Source organism: Puma concolor, chromosome B4, assembly GCF_028749965.1.
Source record: "Puma concolor isolate L17-30 chromosome B4, mPumCon1.1.hap2, whole genome shotgun sequence".
NCBI classification, from domain to species: Eukaryota; Metazoa; Chordata; class Mammalia; order Carnivora; family Felidae; genus Puma; species Puma concolor.
In genome coordinates, this window is record NC_141673.1 from 28,191,425 (window position 1) to 28,209,358 (window position 17,934).

At 41.2% G+C, this 17,934-nt stretch overlaps 1 long non-coding RNA gene across 1 annotated transcript; it reads right to left on the reverse strand.

Moving 5' to 3' along the window:
• Window positions 1-9,802: 9,802 nt before the first annotated feature.
• Window positions 9,803-12,953, reverse strand: LOC147578988 (uncharacterized). The gene is made up of 2 exons (XR_015253437.1): window positions 12,059-12,953; window positions 9,803-11,871 (listed from the first exon to the last, which is right to left on the reverse strand). It is a non-coding gene; the product is annotated as an uncharacterized LOC147578988 (long non-coding RNA).
• Window positions 12,954-17,934: the final 4,981 nt, after the last annotated feature.

Genomic DNA, 17,934 nt, shown 5'->3' on the forward strand with positions numbered 1-17,934 from the left:
CCTCATGGGGCATAAACTCTAGGAGACCTTAATCAGGACTGAGGTTGAGTCCCATATGTGGATTTTTTTAGCAAAGCGTTATGTCAAATGACTCTTGCAGAAAGTAAGACAGAGGCCAGAGAAATTAATTAAAAGACTTCACAAGTGTTTAGGCTGTCCTTTTATCCTTAGAGAGCCCGGTCATCATGTAGGAAAACAACCAAGGAGTGAGATATGCTTGGTGAACCTGTGTCTCCATCGGCCTTAGCAATGGCTGAAGGTTGACCTCTGGACTGCCAAAACCCTACTCCACATCCTAGCCATATTTTCAATATCAAAACTGGTGGGAAAAAGCCCTGGGCCAGTACTCACAAGTCTCCTGAGTTGCGTCTTGACTCTGTTACTTGCTTAAGAGTATGATCTTGAGAAGTCGTTTATACTTTCGAAATCTCATTCAGCTTCTTCGTTTATAAAATGAGACTAATGGTACCTTCCTGGCAAACTCAGAGAATTGTCAGGAGGATCCAAGGAGAAGGTATGTGTTAAGACCAGTAGGGCACTGCGATGATCGTGGGCACTGGAGGAGAATGAGGTCCACTCGGTAACTGTTCGCCCTGTTCTGGTTTTAAGGGTATGATTTTTAAAAAAAGGATACTTAAGAATCATTCTCATGCTAGGAATTTCAGGCCTTGATCTAAAAAAAGCCTTGATCTAAAGAAACAACTCTTTTCCAGTGAAGTGTTAGGTAATAACATGTACTTGTTATAAAAACAAACAATAGAGGTAATGAAGTTTTTCTGATTAACCGGAAATTAGAAACAGAAATCATATCCACTTCAGCCTCCAGTTTTATATATTTTTTTTACTTCGGTTGCACGGTGTCCAAGACAATTCTGATTCACACATGTCAGTAGCTAAAAATGGCAATAATTAATTTTATCTGCCCACCGTGAATTCTCGGCAATATCTTTAAATAAACAGAACAGGGGCGCCTGGGTGGCGCAGTCGGTTAAGCGTCCGACTTCAGCCAGGTCACGATCTCGCGGTCCGTGGGTTCGAGCCCCGCGTCAGGCTCTGGGCTGATGGCTCGGAGCCTGGAGCCTGTTTCCGATTCTGTGTCTCCCTCTCTCTCTGCCCCTCGCCTGTTCATGCTCTGTCTCTCTCTGTCCCAAAGATAAATAAACGTTGAAAAAAAAATTTAAAAAAAAATAATAAATAAATAAACAGAACAGGAAAGCTTTGCTTCAATGTCTGAGCACAACAAAAGTTAACAGACCCCACATGTTGACACGTTGAGGAAGAAAATAGGTTAAATTTGGTGCACACTGAAGGAGTATAAGTTTTGTGTTATGAAAGTGTTTTATTTATTTATTTATATTTATTTTTTGCTATTAAAGTGTTTTAAATGATAAAAAAAAAATACTCTAACAGCATTGTTTGGATCAAATATTTGTGGAATCTTTGAAAGAACTCTCTGGAACCCTAAGTGTCTACAGAATCGTGTTTGAAGCCGGCCACACGCATTGAGCACAGGATACTGCCCTAAGCACTATTTGTGCTTAATTCTTAATTCTCATAACCGCTGCATGAGGTAGATGAGACCCTGAGACAAAAGTTGAGTCATTTTGTGTGACGCGCACCCTTGGTAAATGGCCCAGGAAAGGTTCCAACCCAGGTTGTTTGACTCCAGAGTCGTTAAGTCCTGGAGGAGGAGAATGGATTCATGGTCTGTCTACACAAGTTGATAGTCAAGCTGTTTTGGTTTTCGCACCCACCAATTATGGATAAGTTGTGAAGCTTGGTTATGACACTATCTGAAAACCTGGACGTTCAGTGGGTATTTAATAGATGTTGGCTGAGTCTGAATTTACTCTATGGCTGGCTTCCCTTCATAAGCCAGCTATGTAGGATCCGTTAATACAGGGGTTGGCACCCTACAACCAACGCAGAGGCCAACGCTGGCCCACCGCCTGTTCTTGTGTGTAAAGTTTTATTGTAACACGCCTACTCATGTCCGTTTGTGTATTGTCCATGCAGTCGTGACAGAGACTATGCGACTCAAAGTATGAAATCTTCACTGTCTGGCCCTTTCCTGGAAAACTTCGTCGATCCTTGGTCTGATATAATAACCATATTTTCTGTCACCTTCTCATAACATGGAACCACCTCAGATAGCAGTTCAGGTATGTGTATTTGAAGAAGGCAAGGATGAGGCCTCACTGATGCGCCCGCGGGAAATCAGGACTGGTAAGGTTGTTTGGGGCACAGTAAGTGCTCTCTCTGCTACCACCCTGTCCCTGCTCAGTCTGCTAACACATTTTGGTTTGCATCCAAATTTTTTTAGCATGTCTTGTACATCGTGAAACATGCCTGTATTTAATAGGAGGCATTGAAAAAATTTTTTTCTTTAATGTTTATTTATTATTGAGAGACAGAGAGACACAGAGCATGAGCAGGGGAGGGGTAGAGAGAGGGGAAGACACAGAATCTAAAGTAGGCTTCAGGCTCTGAGCTGTCAGCACAGAGCCCGGCGCGGGGCTTGAATTCACAAACTGTCAGATCATGACCTGAGCCGAAGTCGGTCGCCTAACCGACTGAGCCATCCAGGTGCCCCAATAGGAGGGATCTTTTTAAAGATGGGATTGAAAAGTCAAGCTACTGATGGCCTACAAATGATTTAACACTTAATGGTTTGCAAAATTCAGGAACTTTTTTTTTTTTTTAAGAAAAAGTTGGGGTATTCTCCATCATGAATGAACACCAAAGAAAAGGAATAGTGTTAAATTGGATGTTACTTAAGTTAAATAAATTATTTCCTTTGAGTTTAAATTGTCATTTGTAGGGGCGCCTGGGTGGTGCAGTCGGTTAAGCGGCCGACTTCAGCCAGGTCACGATCTCGCGGTCCGGGAGTTCGAGCCCCGCATCAGGCTCTGGGCTGATGGCTCAGAGCCTGGAGCCTGTTTCCGATTCTGTGTCTCCCTCTCTCTCTGCCCCTCCCCCGTTCATGCTCTGTCTCTCTCTGTCCCAAAAATAAATAAACGTTGAAAAAAAAAAAATTTAAAAAATAAAATAAATAAATAAATAAATAAATAAATTGTCATTTGTAGAATTTCTTTTCTGTAATTTAAGGAACACATAATTTGAGAGAGGTAGGAAAGTGGTATGGGTTCTACATCTCATTCTACGAAGCAGACAGGATGCTTTCAATCAAAAAATTCCATATTATATTTATTAATCAAATCGCATTGACGGTTTCAAACTTCGTCCTCCACTTCCATAAAACATCTGAAACTTATTAGAAAGTGAACATTAGCAGAATGGATTCAAAGTTCCAAAAAACCCAGTTTTCACTCCCCTACTTACAATCTTTGTGAACTGTGTCCGTGGGTGAAGATTTCCCTACCTATAGAAATATATTTGCGTTTAGAATGTAAAGCTATAGTATTAATTGTTAAGTATAGAAGGCAACAGCTAAAAATTTGAGTAGGAATTCCCATCATTCATTCATTCAGCAAAAATATGTTGGACACCAATGACGTACTAGCCCCTGGTTATACACAACGTCCAACCTAGACGCGTTAGCAATCCTGATGGAGCTGGAGAAGACAGATAAGAAGTAGTAACAGTTAAATTTCTTTCTTCAAATTTTGATAAGCACTATAAAGAAAATGAATAATGTGAAGTGATAGCGACAAACGTGGTAAAAACCATCTCAGCTGGACCATGGTGGTTGCGGAAGGTAGACAGGAGGAAATAGCTGGACGTGCAAAGGCCCCGAGACATGAATGGGCTTGGTATTCAGTGAACCGAAAAGATGGCCGTGCGCTTGGAGAAAGAAGAAAGAAGGTGACGTTGCAGATTGCTATGACAAGAGAGAAGCACAGGTTAAGGTTTTATATTTTTTAAATGAAAATGTTGTGTTTTTACTCAAATAGAGACCATTACGAGAAAGCTTGTCTGGATGAACTTTTGATGTGTCTTTCAAGCCACATTATTTCTCATCTATTTATCTTTGAAATCTCCAGCTACAGGAAAGCTAGCAATTGTATAATATGACACACCCTTTTGTAGATAATTATATAATGCCACTAGGGTGAAAGCATTTAGAGAGAAGAGGTAATTTCACTCTTTTCAGCCTGGAATTTTTAGTAGATAAAGATAAAACATTTCAAGCTGTCTCCGATACATCGCCATCTCTGCAGAGAATCAAATTACTTTTCCTTTCTCCTTTCTACAAAAGATGCATGTCTTAACTTATCATGCTACATAAAAACATTTATGTAAACCCTACAGATCGCATCCCCGAGAAACCACGAGACTCAAAAGAGAGTAATTAATGCGGGACTCATCAATATATGTTTATCTTTAACTTTTTTGCAAAGCCACACAGTGCGGCAATTTATGATGCTACAATAGGGAACTTGACAGGGAATGACCACTTTTGAGATGGTAGTGTTTTGCAGGTGATAATTTATGACGCTGTCACTTAATCCATGTAAGGATATGAACGCAGCTGATATTGCAGACCACATGGAAATTTAGAGGATTCTTAATAAAGTGATAAAATAAAGATGATGATAATTATTAGAATGAAAGCCAGTTATCCCTAAGCAGCTGGACAGAAGAGAAAGGTCAGGATTAACGACCCTTTAGAGCCAAGAAGGGAACTTGGCACCTTCTGCGTTGTGGGCTATTCTGCTTTGAAGGGCTTGGTTGTGAAAGGGCATGCTGGTAGGTATCCCATTAATATCGCTCACCATCGAATAGGATCAATACAGAAGTGGCAAAGGTAGAGTTTCAAGTTCTATAGTTTCCACCTGCAATTTCACTGGTAAATGGAAAAGCCTGGATTGATTACTTAGAAGATTAAATTGCTATTATTGCTAGGCTGTTATGGGGAGTAGATTATATATCCTTTGTAAGCATGCTCTTTGGAGGAACATGCGTTATGTCTTGGAAAGAGCAAGATTAAGAGTCAGAAGACTTAATCTGCTCACCGCAGATTAAGTGTGACCTTGGACAAGTCACTTAAATCTCTTTGTCAGTTTCCTAATCAGTAAAATAAGAGCCAGAATATATTCTCTTTTGCCTACTTCACTAGAGTTTCTCAGTCAAAAGAAAACATTTGGTTATCTGTGAAGCACTATACTTTTGCATTAATCATTATAGTTTGTTTTATAGTAGGAATCAAGAGATTACTGTATGGTCACTTCAATGTGTTTGTGCCTTGTCACATTTTGTGGATCCGAGAGACATCTGCGCCTTAGGAGATGACACATTGCGGGAGAGGGGTTGTGTATGTACTTTACCTTTTTAGTTATACTTGGTTTCATAAAAATAAAAAAAGAAAAAAACCTGTAGCATTCTTCCTTTTGCATAAGATTCTAAGATGTGATTAGGAGACTAGAACTCTTACAAGGAAAACAAAATAGCTGGGTAGGCTTCAACCAGTCCAAACTCTCTTATACCATCACTTGGTGGTTACAAAAATTGTAAATACAGCTGCCTATTGGACATCTCTTTTGGATGTCTCCCAGACACTCAGTGTGTCTGCAACCAAATTGGTTTCTCTTCCTTCAAATAATATCATCATCTCTTTCATTGCCAAACCCAGAAACCTGGGAGTCAGTTCAGATTTTTCTTCTTGGTCAAGTCCCACATCTACACCCAACACCAATCCTGTAGATTCTATTTCCTTAATTTAGTGTACAACCATACATTCCGTTCTACTTGTGTTGCCTCTGCCTTGATTCTGACCCTTATTTTCTCATGGCCAAATTGCTACAGTAAATTTCTAAATGGCCTCTTTTTTTTTTTTTTTTTTTTTTTTTTCGGTCTACAACCAGCTCTTATAAATCATCCTCTTCTGTGATGGCAGACTAACTTCCTAAATTGGAGATCTGACCAAATTTCCCCCCTGTTCAAAATTTGGTAATGCTCCCCAGGGCTTCCAAGTGACAGCATCTTTGCAGATATTATTTTGTTTTCTGCCCCCCATGTCTACCCCCAGTCGAGCCTCATTATCCATATCCGGCAGCATGTCCTTTGTTCTGTCTATGTCATGCTGTTTCATACTTCTACACTTTCACACGTGATGTGAACACAGTCTAGAAAATGCCTTTCCCCGTTATAAGCCAGAATAAACAATTGTCTATTCTTCAAACTTCAGCCCTATCACTGTTTCTTTCTAGAAGACTTCCTGAGGCCTCTTCATTTTAGTGTCGCTTCTCTGGGCTCTGAGAGTGCCCTGTGTACTTGTTACTGTATTCTAGAAGTAGATACTGTACTAATCCTAATTAATTCCAATCTTGATGTTTTCCTGGGTATCCCTAGATTCTAACAGTGATAGACACATCACCTGGTATTCAGTAATTCAGCTTTTTTTGCATGAATGAATCAGCACTTCTAATACGGCGGCCATGCCAGAAGAGAAGATAAAAGTCGTACCCCGATGGGTTGAATGAAACAAGGGAAGCCAAAGTGTAAAGGCGTTTCCTGTGAAGGCATTGAAGTGAAAACTTAAGGAGGCAAAAGGGAACAAATGGAAAAAGAATGGGAAGCAAGGAGATCAAGAGAAATTCAGGACGAATCTTAGAAAAAAAGTGTTCTAGCCAAGGGTTGACATGTCAATTCGGTTACGGAGAGCAACCTCAAAGTTATCAGACACCATGTATTTTGCAGCGTGCGAGAGACAAGGAATAGTCAGTGCAAAGACAAGAGTGTGTTTCGAGAACATACAGAAGGCCTGTTTGGCTGGAGCAGAGTGAGGGAGGGTGTTATGGGCTGACATGTGTCCCCTCACATTTCATATATTGAAGCCCTAACCTTTAGTACATCAGAATGTGACTGCACTTGAAGGTAGGGCCTTTTAAGAGATGATTTGGTTAAAATGAGGCCATTAGCGTGGGCTCTAATCCTATTCAACTGGCATCCTTATAAGAAGAGAAAATTTGGGCACACAACAAGACACCAGAGGGAAAACCACGTGAGGAATATTGCGAAAAGGTAGTCATTTGCAAGCCAAGGAGAGACAGCTCGGAAGAAACCAAACCCGGTGACACTCTGATCTTGCTTGGATTTCCAGCCTCCAGATCTGTGAGAAAATAATGTCTGTTGTTTTAGTCGCCCATTCTGTGGTATCCTGTTATGCCAGCCCTAGCAAATTAATATAGAGGGGAAGAGTCGTAGATATAGTCAGCAAAATAACAGGAGTTTGAGCAGAGGGTGTGAGGGAAAATTATGTTGTGGGGCCTTATAGGTCATTGTAAGGACTTAAGGTTTCATTCTAGTGAAATGGGGAGCCATTGGAGGATTTGGAGTGGATAAATACTGTGATCTGGCTTTTACCTTCATGGAGACTGGGAGCTGAAAATGGAGGGGTCACACTGATAAGGCACTCAAAGTTGTCAATTGTGTGGGAGAGAAGGACATCGGGGGCGCTTCCTCCCTTCCATTTAACAGCTGGAAAAAAAATGAAGATCCAGAGTGGGAAAACAGGATCCAAAAGTGACTTGCCCAAGATAACAGAGTACGTGTGTCGCTCTCCTAGAATAGGAGTCAGGCATTCAGTGCTCTTCACTACTTAGTGCTTGGAGAGAGTCGCATTGGGCGTCTCAAGGAAAGAATGCGAGTGTTATTGCATAATGTTTTGGGGAGGCTGGATGTATTTGTGTGAGCAGATATTAACACTGGAGCGAGTTATGGTAGCCGTGGAATATGCTGTGATACCCTCAGCTGCCCATCCATGTCTCTGTGACTCAAGGACACGTAGCTTGAAAGACTGGCAGGAGCAAGTGGAAATTATTCATGGGCTATAGTCACAGACTATGTTTCCACAGATGTCCTTCATGGTGGATCATTTCATTGATAGAACAATTTTCAGAGATGACAATAGCAAAGGCTGATCTCCAAACTGTTCTCCAACATACTAGGACAATGGAGAATTCTGATTTTAGATTAATAAAGAATTTGTCTATGTGTGTGTGTACATATATGTGTGTGTGTGTATATGTATCTCATATGTAATTTATGTAATACATATACAACGTATACATATGTACATATATATGATATAGTATGTATTAGACTATATCATATATATTATAATGTATATATACAATAGAGAGACAGCAAACTTGAAGATAAAAAAATATGCTTAACAGTTGACTTTCCTTATTTGGGGGATCACAGTCTTGTACTACATTTGCGTCAATATCTGAAAATTGTGAGATATATAAATACACACACACACACACACACACACACATACTTCAATAGTCTAATTGTTTCAAGTTGTTCCTGTTGCTCTGTTTTGGCCAGAAGAGGGAACTTTGATTTATTTTTAGGGTCATTTATTCTTCTGTGTGAAAAATTGGAGAGGACAAAAGTAAAATTGGGAAGACCAGTTGAGACCTATTATTGCGGTCTTAGATGATGATGGCCTAGGCACAAATGGTGATATATGTGATGGCTCTAGGTGGAAGGAATTGTGATATATTTGAGAAATATGTTGAACAGGACAAGGTCCTAAAACAATTGATAAAATACTTTTTCTAGATTTACTTTGATAATCCAAATAACTGTGAAATCAACTACTGTGACTCAGCACGTATTCTTGGATCTTGCTCACAAGGATTCATGGATAAGATCCCCAGATCCAAGATCCATGCTCATTGGGCTGAGAATCTGGTAGTTTGTGACAAATTTGGAAGAAAAGAGTTAGCAAGTCACAGAGGATGTGGAGCACAAGATTGCGTTTCAGGGTATAGTGGCTAGGATATTTGGGTCTCTCCCCGTAATGGAAATTCCCATGAAATTTGTAGTGACCAGAAGGGAAGAGGAAGTCCCTTTTGTGTCTAGGCCCAGTGGGACATGTCCTTTGACATCTGACATGTTCACAGCTACTCAGGCACAAAGTTCCTACTAACCCTTACACGGAAAGCTGGGCATCATCAAATTTTACCTAGGATCCAGGAAAAGTGTATTTACATCCTCCATGTTTTCTTTCATATAATTCATCAAGATTCAGGTGCCATGATTAACTGATGTAATCAGTTGGGAATAGAGAAGAGCCATAGCCTAAGAAATACCCGGATGAGACGATCTCTTGGGATAACAAGATAACACATAACTTTAACTTCTGTGGAAATGCCTCACGGGAAGACCAAACAAATTCAAATAGCTGATGTCAGATCTTTCCTGAGTGAGCAGAGGAAAAATAAAATGTGGGGATTTGATGTCTGGTACAGGGGAAGGAATCAAATCAAGGGAGAAAAGAGAAAAGAGGCAGATGGCTTTGTGCTTTATCAAGGGTTTCCATTCTTAGCTAAAACTGACCAACGACGGGGAGAAAAGGTGACCAGAGCATTTTTGTCGTGCTTGGTTGTGAATGCACATTTTTTAAATGTTTTATATAAACAAATTTCTCTTACAAGGCAAATATGTGCCCAGGTGATTTGTATATTTGTGTTAACAAATAGCTTTTCAGTGGCAGAAATGTGGAAAAATGGCATAGAACAAATCTTTTTAAAGAAAATTCTAAAGAACAAGGGCTAAAATAAGCAACCCATTAGAATATAAGATCTTTCAGGGACTTTGGAGGAGGGACCATGTCTGATGTATTCAGTTAATCTCCAACACCTATCCCTCATGCCTGTACACGCTAGGTGTTCAGCAAATATTTATTGACTAAAAGCCTGAGGTTTGGGAAATAAAAACATTCCGTGGACAAATGAGTTTGGAAATTCTATATCCAAAGTCCTTTTTTTTTTTTTTTTTGTAAATTCACAACACATATTAGCCTGTTAAAGATTCCTAAAAGACCTACAGCAAGAAAACTTTATTTTTTTTGAGTCAACTGGATTTTCACCAATATCTTTGAACTGTTTTTCAGCGGATACCTGTCAGCCTCCTGCAGAAATTCTGCTGTAACCCCACATATTTTTGAGGAGGCAAAGCTGATGGTAAAGACAAGAATTTGAAGAGATGACTGTGAGTTCACATCACACCCTTGTTACACTGAATCCGAAAAATATATATTTTTTATTTGTAGAAAAAATATCCAAGTTAAACCTGTTTATTGTCTGAGCTGGACTTGGTAGGTAACAAGTAGAAAGCAACTTTTAGTTTGCTTCTGCCCCTCCAAAACTGATATTCACCTTCAACCCCCAGGTTCCACTAACCAGTAAAACTCTGGGAAGTTCTCCATTGGCTTTCCTAGTTACCAACAGGTGATAAATTAAAACAAAACAAATCCCCAAGCCCTACTTTTTTTTTAAGGTAGTGAAAAATCTGGTGCAGTAGAAAGTCTAATCCATATAAACCTTAGCCGTCTCCTCTCACAGCTCTGTTATCACTCGTGTTGGCAATCTGGGACTAGGAGAAGGGGCCAGGCTGATTTCCTCACTTCCTTCTCTTTGTATTGTTGCCCCCTTCCATGGCTGTGGTTTCTTTTCTCTCCAGAGACAGGGAAAGTTGGGCAAGCAAGGGGAAGATGGAAAAGTGGAGTAAACTTGACTCATGTTATAATTTTTTAAAAAATGTTTTATTTATTTTTGAGAGAGAGAGAGAGACAGAGCGTGAGCAAGAGAGGGGCAGAGAAAGAGGGAGACACAGAAACTGAAGCAGGTTCCAGGCTCTGAGCTGTCAGCATGGAGCCTGACGTGGGGCTCGAACCCATAACCTTGAGATCATGACCTGAGTCGAAGTCGGTCGCTTAACCGACTCAGCCACCCAGATGCCCCTGTTATTATAAATTTTTATGTTTATTTTTGAGACAGAGAGAGGGAGAGAGAAAGGGGGAGGGGATGGGCAGAGAGAGAGGGAGACACAGAATCCAAAGCAGGCTCCAGGCTGGGAGCTGTCAGCGCAGAGCCCGATGCAGGGCTCGAAACCACGAACTGTGAGATCGTGACCTGAGCCGAAGTCGATCGCTTAACTGACTCAGCCACCCAGGTGCCCCGACTTGTGTTATTATAAATCTGTTGTGATCCTTTGAATGTAGTGGACTCTGAATGTAGTTTGACTTTGCTCTCGTGGGACATTTGGTAAGGTGTTTTTTTTTTTTTTTTTTTTAAGATACCTCCCTTTGTCTACATTATAGGATGTCGTGCAGTAATTGCTCTGCTGACTGTAGTTAAGGCTTCTCAGACTAGCCAGTTATGTCTTCTTCGTTCTCTTGGCTTCTAGTGGCACATCCCCACTCATGGGGTCATGTCACCCTTCCAGACAATCTTTCCCATGATGACCCAATCCACCTTTCTTAAGTAGGGTGTTTATTTGCCCCACCAAATTCTGGAAGTGCTAATTACTCCTAATATATCTTGGTCGTAGACCCCAGAAAAAAGTAGTTCAGGCCACAGTCCTCTGTGTTTTCAAGTATGAGTCAGACATCAGTTCCTATGTCTCATAAAGTCCAGAAGACATATCAAACTCTCCCAGTGGTTTCACTGACGTATCTCTCTTTTGGTTTGTGTTAAGGAAGAAACACATCTAATGGCATTGGAGAATGAGGATGAGGGCACTTACTAAATTGATTATGACTTCCAAGTAATCCTCAGTGCCAGCTTCCTTAAAGTCTTGCTTGATGGGTTAGAGATTGCCAGTGTGGTAACGTGGGTGGAATGCCTCCATAACCTCTCAGGAGTCCCCTTCAATAGGTAAGCCACCACCTAGCTTTGTGAGGCTCGTTGGCACCACCTATATCGGGCCTCTTCGGAAACACTTAGACGAGAGAAATTGCCCCATTTAATTTCCCATTGAAGATGACTTAATGTACACAATCCACACTAATAATTTTTATGAGGAATGAGCAAGAGGAACCAAAGCTGAAATAAGAACCAGCCAGGAGTATAACCGCCAGGACTTAATCATGTTTTTTATAATGCGTAAAGCCTACAAAATAAGAGAAAAAAAATGGAAAGTATTAGGTTTATGCACCAATTATTAGCTTCATATGGTGAGTTTTACAACCATTAGAATGCGGACGGAGATGGAATATCGCTTGTAAAAGGCTCACTTTGCTCTACTGCCCAGTTCATGGCCATCAGACAACAAATTAATTTCCCCTATAAATACTTACCCATGCTAGGGCTTGTTCTCGTCCTTTGGCTTTGATTGTGTTTGACGTTTACAACAATACCTTTGTTTGCTCAGCCATCTTCCATTGTCAGCGTTGGCTCCAAATGAGCCCAAACACATTAAACCATGAGAAATGATACTAGAGTTAGGAGTCTCAGTTATAAAAAGAAAAGGCAGTTCGTACTGAATGTCAACTCTCTGCCTCACGTCCAGGCATCCCCTCTGCAGGTGGAAGAGACATGGAAAGCACACTGCCCGTATACGATATGCTTGGCTTTGGCTACTCAGTGCCTCTTTAAAAGTTGACTAGGTTCCATCATTTAAAAACCAAGAGCTTTAACGACAAGTTTCTGTTTAATTTCTCTTAAAGGCTCAGCTATTCAGGCAACAATGGCCTACTTCTCCACATGACAAGCAGCTGGTGCTGGGGAGCAGCAGACCGCTCTCGAGCAAGCCTGTGCTTCCCAGTTTGCCCACAAGACTTACCCACTGGCATTCTTGCTGCCCCTACAGACGGCGTTCTGGACTCCTACTGTTGTCCAAGTTCGGAGAAATCTTTCACACCTTAGCCCCTTCCATTTTCAAAGGCAGGCAACTCCAACTTACCCTGAAGAGCCTTCTTTGATCTGAATGGTTGAGACAATCCCTTAACCCCCAGATTGTTTCAAACGTTATTTGGTTTCTCTCTTCTAGTCTCTGCCAGCGCATTCTCCCCCCCCCAGAGAGTTTGTTCTGTTCTTTTGCTTTAAAAAGGAAAACAAAGTGTGACTACACATCTATTCTCCAAAGACCATAGCTCTTCAAGGCTGAGAGCCAGATGCCTGATTTGTTTTCCATCCAGAGCTGTACATACAGAAAAAGTCATCGACACAAGGCCATTCTGCTTTTGACCTTCCTAGGGCTGAATGCACAGCCAGTCAACACTGGAGCTGAAAATAGAACCCAGGACTTTCAAATCATTGTTCTGCTTGCTGGGCCGTGCTTCCTCCCATAAGAACTTGGTTAAACAACGTCCTGTTTTGCAATAGCAGAAATCATAATATACATATGAGAAAGTAGGCACGGAAGAAACACAGGTCTCACTCTCGGGAAAGATGGCATGGTAGCATAAAAGGAGTGTGAATTCATTTCTAGCACTGCAACTTACGGGTTGGGTGCGCTCAAGAAATGTGTGTTGAATCATCGACTTTGTAATGTGTGGCATTTTGAACAGGAGTTCTCGCTGAGTGCCAAGAATGTATTTGCTTGGCAACCCACAGAGAGGAAATTTAGGACGTTAGAAAGGTTATCATGAAAATGACTGAGCTGGTATATAAAGATGATCAGGGACCTGGAATCTGGGTGTGAGTTTTCAGCAGATGGTACCAAGGGTCATGGGAAGGACCGTGAGGTTTGGTAACACTGGGATTCTTGGCTTGGTGTCTGAATAATAGGAGGGCTGGAATTAGTGGATACTTTTCCAAGCTCCCAGGAAGAGTTCAGAACTCTCTCTTCTGTGCCACCACCGTGCAGAGGGCTTGCCTTTCTCAGGGCTCATCACACTGCATTGGTTTTCAGTAAGCTCCCTGAGGGCAGGACTGTGTGCTTTTCACTGCCTCTGTGCCTCACACAGCCCATCCCAGAAGGCAGCAAAGCAGAGCTTAGAACCAGACTGAGCTGGAGTGTGGGCTTTACAATCTGTCGGCTGTGAGACTTTGGACAAGTGACTTTTTTCTGTGTCTCAATTTTCTCATTTGTAAAACAGAGATAGTAATAATTGTTCCTACCTCAAACAGTCATTATGAACATTAAATGAGTTACCACTTATGAAATTGTTAGAAGGATATTTGGTACATAATCAGCATTCGTTAATTGTGAGTTGCTAGAGGCCCGCCATATATCATTTATGAATGGGTAGTGTAGCTAACAATATAGGATAGTTAGAATATAGCAGGTGACTTACTTTGTGTGGATGACTGCATGCAATTCATATATATATATATATATATATATATATTCATATTTGAGAAAGAGAGTGTGAGCAGGAGGGGAGGGGCAGAGAGAGGGGGGGACAAAGTATCCAAAGTGGGCTCCACGCTGACAGCAGTGACGCAGAGCTCGAACTCACAGACCATGAAATAATGACCTAAGCTGAAGTCAAGAGGCTCAACCGACTGAGCCCGTACCCTATGCAGTTTTCAAAGCAGGTGCATGTGACAGCCATTCCTATGGCTACATATTGCAGATGAAGCACTGAGGCACAGAATGGGTTGAGGAGCTTACTCAAGGCTACATAGCCGGCGAGTGACACAGGAAGGACTTGAAACGATGTGGTCCGATACCGTATGTTTCACCAGCATTCTGCCAATTAAGTATAGATTTATACTAAGGTAAAAGCTTATAAGATGTTCTTATAAGGATCAAATATAATCATTTATTGACACTTTGAAAGTAGCAAAAAATTTACAAATGTGAGATGATGGTGATGACTAATAAACCCATGAGGAATCCAGCTCTTATTAGCCTCACTTAGCATATCAAAAGGTGTTAAATATAATAATTAGCCTTAGGAACCAAAGAACGAGTAAAACCAGTCATTTTGCAATTTGATATGCGAGTGTCACAGATTCAAGATAACAGCCATTCAGTAAATTAACAAAAGGGCTCTGAGAATGGAGGGCCACGGTCTTTCGCTTGTTGCTTTGTGAGCCTATACTTAGTTATGATATATTTTCCCTATTTGCATTCTTTATCTCTGACTACTTTCCTCAGCTATAAATACGAGGAGAAATCATGCCACTATTTTTGTCTTCTCAGAAATTTTTTGGAGTATTCCATGGAAAGCAAACCAAAGTTGAGGTTGAGAGATTAAGGTTTCTGGTTCTGACTTCATTATCAAGTAACGCCTTCTAGAACCTGAAGCAAATCTCCCAGTCTTTCTGGGCCTCAGATTTCTCTGTCTTCCAAAGCTTTGGAAGCCATTGATAGTACAATTCCTAGTTCCTTTAACAATCTTTGGTTTTCCTCCTGGGCATTTTTATTACAGGGCGACCCTTTCCCCATCCCTGCCCCCACACGTATATTTCAACCTTTTTAGAATCAGAGTATTGTACAGTCAAAACACTGCAAATTTAATCTTTCCTTCTCTTCCCCCCTCCTTTTTTCCCCTCTTCCTCTTCTTCTTCTTCATCCTCTTCCTCTTTCCTCTCCCCTTCTCCTTTCTCTTCCTCGTCTTCTGCCCTGAAATATTGTCATTAAACTGATAGTGTATCTTAGATTTAAAGCAAAAAATCAAGCCCAAACGAAAAACGACGTAACATCCACAACCACAAACAAAGCTAAAGCAACTCCAAAGGCTTGGTTGATGAGTGAACCGGCTGATGTACTGAAAATAAGGGAAGAGCGCTCAAAGTATCATTACTCCTCCATTTTTTTAATAAAGTTCAGACCCTCTTCTTCCAGGGAATGAATTTTATTTCCTCTCTAGCAGCTCTGATCCCTGCCCCCCCCCCCATTGGTGACAGCACCCTATCAGAGACAAAACACTTTTAAAAACTAAAATGTTTTTATGCATTTGACTCTGCAGTCATCTGCATGTACCGGTGACTAATCTGTGTGAAGCCCAGTCATTTATTTGCAGTCAGCTGAGAATACCAAGGGGCCCTCCTTTACTCCAGGCATATCCAAGTGGGAGAACAGCTGTTCTTTGTTTCAGGAAAGGATGGGGCAAAGGTTAGCTCATGGGTAGAGTTTCCTGTTTGTAATGTCTGAAACCAAGGGAGGTGCCAACAGTTTTGAAGGTTTTATTAAAGGGGAGATAGTTCTTGCGGGAGTAAAGTTACGATGAAAGTAAAATTCCCTCCCCAGTTGATGTCTTGGCCTTTCAGATGTGCCTGAGACTAATCATACAATTTCCCTGCTATGGTCCTTCAATGGCTCCCCTTTCATTGCCAGATAGAGTCCAAATACTTTAGCAGTCTCTAAGCTCTATTCAGAATTATTTGCAGTTCTATGAACTCACCTTGTTCCTTTGTGCTTGGAAATGATCTTTCTCGTATGTTCAGCTGGACAGCCCCCCTGCTAAGATTGAACTGTGCTGTCTCCCCTTGGAAGCCTTTGGTAGCTCATCAGGTAGGATAAGAGCTTCTTCCTTGTGTTCTCAAAACATCCCATGCTTCTCTCTGTCCAAGAGATTCTCAAACCTGGCTGAGCAATGGAGTCACCAGAAAAGCTATCAAATACACCAATTCCCAGGCCCTCCTCAGGGAGCTTGATTACACCTGTCCGGGCTGGGATCAGGCTTCTCTGTTTAATGAATCCAGGCAATTCTAATGCGCAGCCAATGTTGAGAACCACTGATTTATTATAAACTTTATGATATATTTTACTAAAATGTTTGTGTAACTTCCTTCAGATTAAGTTTCTTGAGGACTGGAAGTATTTTTTATTGATATACATATCCTCTGAAATTTAAAAAAATACTGACAGTGTTCAATAAGTAGTGTATGAGGAATGAATGAATGAATGAATGAATGAATAACACATACATATCCCAACTTTCCATCCAACTTTCCACCCACCTATGTTTAGAAGCTCACTTATGCTCATGTAATTGTTTAGGGTAAGAAGTGTGGAAAATAGAAGAATCAACGTGGAGCCCGAGTGTTTGGGGACAAAGCTTACAGTTTTTTTGTTTTTTTTAATTTTTTTTCAACGTTTATTTATTTTTGGGGGGACAGAGAGAGACAGAGCATGAACGGGGGAGGGGCAGAGAGAGAGGGAGACACAGAATTGGAAACAGGCTCCAGGCTCTGAGCCATCAGCCCAGAGCCTGACGCGGGGCTCGAACTCCCGGACTGCGAGATCGTGACCTGGCTGAAGTCGGACGCTTAACCGACTGTGCCACCCAGGCGCCCCAAAGCTTACAGTTTCAGAGAAGTGTTGGAGAAGACAAAATAAGGCCTGAAAGAAAACCTGGGAAATTTTGAATTAATTTAGAGCAGCTGTGAAAAAAACAGAACTGTGAAATATGACCTGGGCAGGAACTATGAGAGGGAAACTAACACAAGAGATCTGGGGTCTAGAGATCAGGAGATGGGAACGGCCAGCTCACAATGTAAGACAGGGGGAAGAGATTAATTTCTACCTACACGGAATAAAAATGCAAGGTACATCAAGTCTTTCCAGCAGAGACTTAGCTTTCCCTTAAGATCCAGGGTCTAAGGCCTTAGTCAAGGTGTTCTAGAAGCCTGAGAGAGAATCAGTAGGATGGGAGTCAACCTTCAGCATCACTAGGCTCTGCTATACTCTAACCATTGTCCTACGAATCTGTATTTTGTGGGTCAGAGTATGTGCTAAGTGCTTTATATATGTCATCCCTTCTAATATGCAGGCTTAAGCTTATGAAGTAGGCTTTATCATTGCCAGTTTCACAGAAGAAAATGCTGAGGGTTAGGGGAGTTGAGTAAGAGTCTCAAGTCTCCTGTACTATAAACGGTGAATGTCACCTTGTAAATGGTCAGTGAATATTAACAAGCTCCAACTTGTTAAGGCTCAGGTCCACTAAGTGGCCTTGAACAGTGAGCACCCAAAACTCTCCACTTCTGGACTCCTAGGGAATGTATTTTTCGGAGGCACGTGCTCTTTCTCAGAGGAAGGAAGATGGACAGGAATACTTAGAATTCAATGATTCTACAAGGTGGGAGAATGCTCGGGTATAAAGTTTGGACTGTGTTTTGTTTTTAAAGAATGAGTTATTAATGTATTCCTTTCATAATATGGGAATTGGCTATCCTCCATATATTGTGTCATCAAAATTTTAGTCTTGAAATATTTGGTTTGTCATTTTAAGGGGAATTCCCTCCCTATGAATCTCCCTCTTAACTGTTGGCAGTCGTG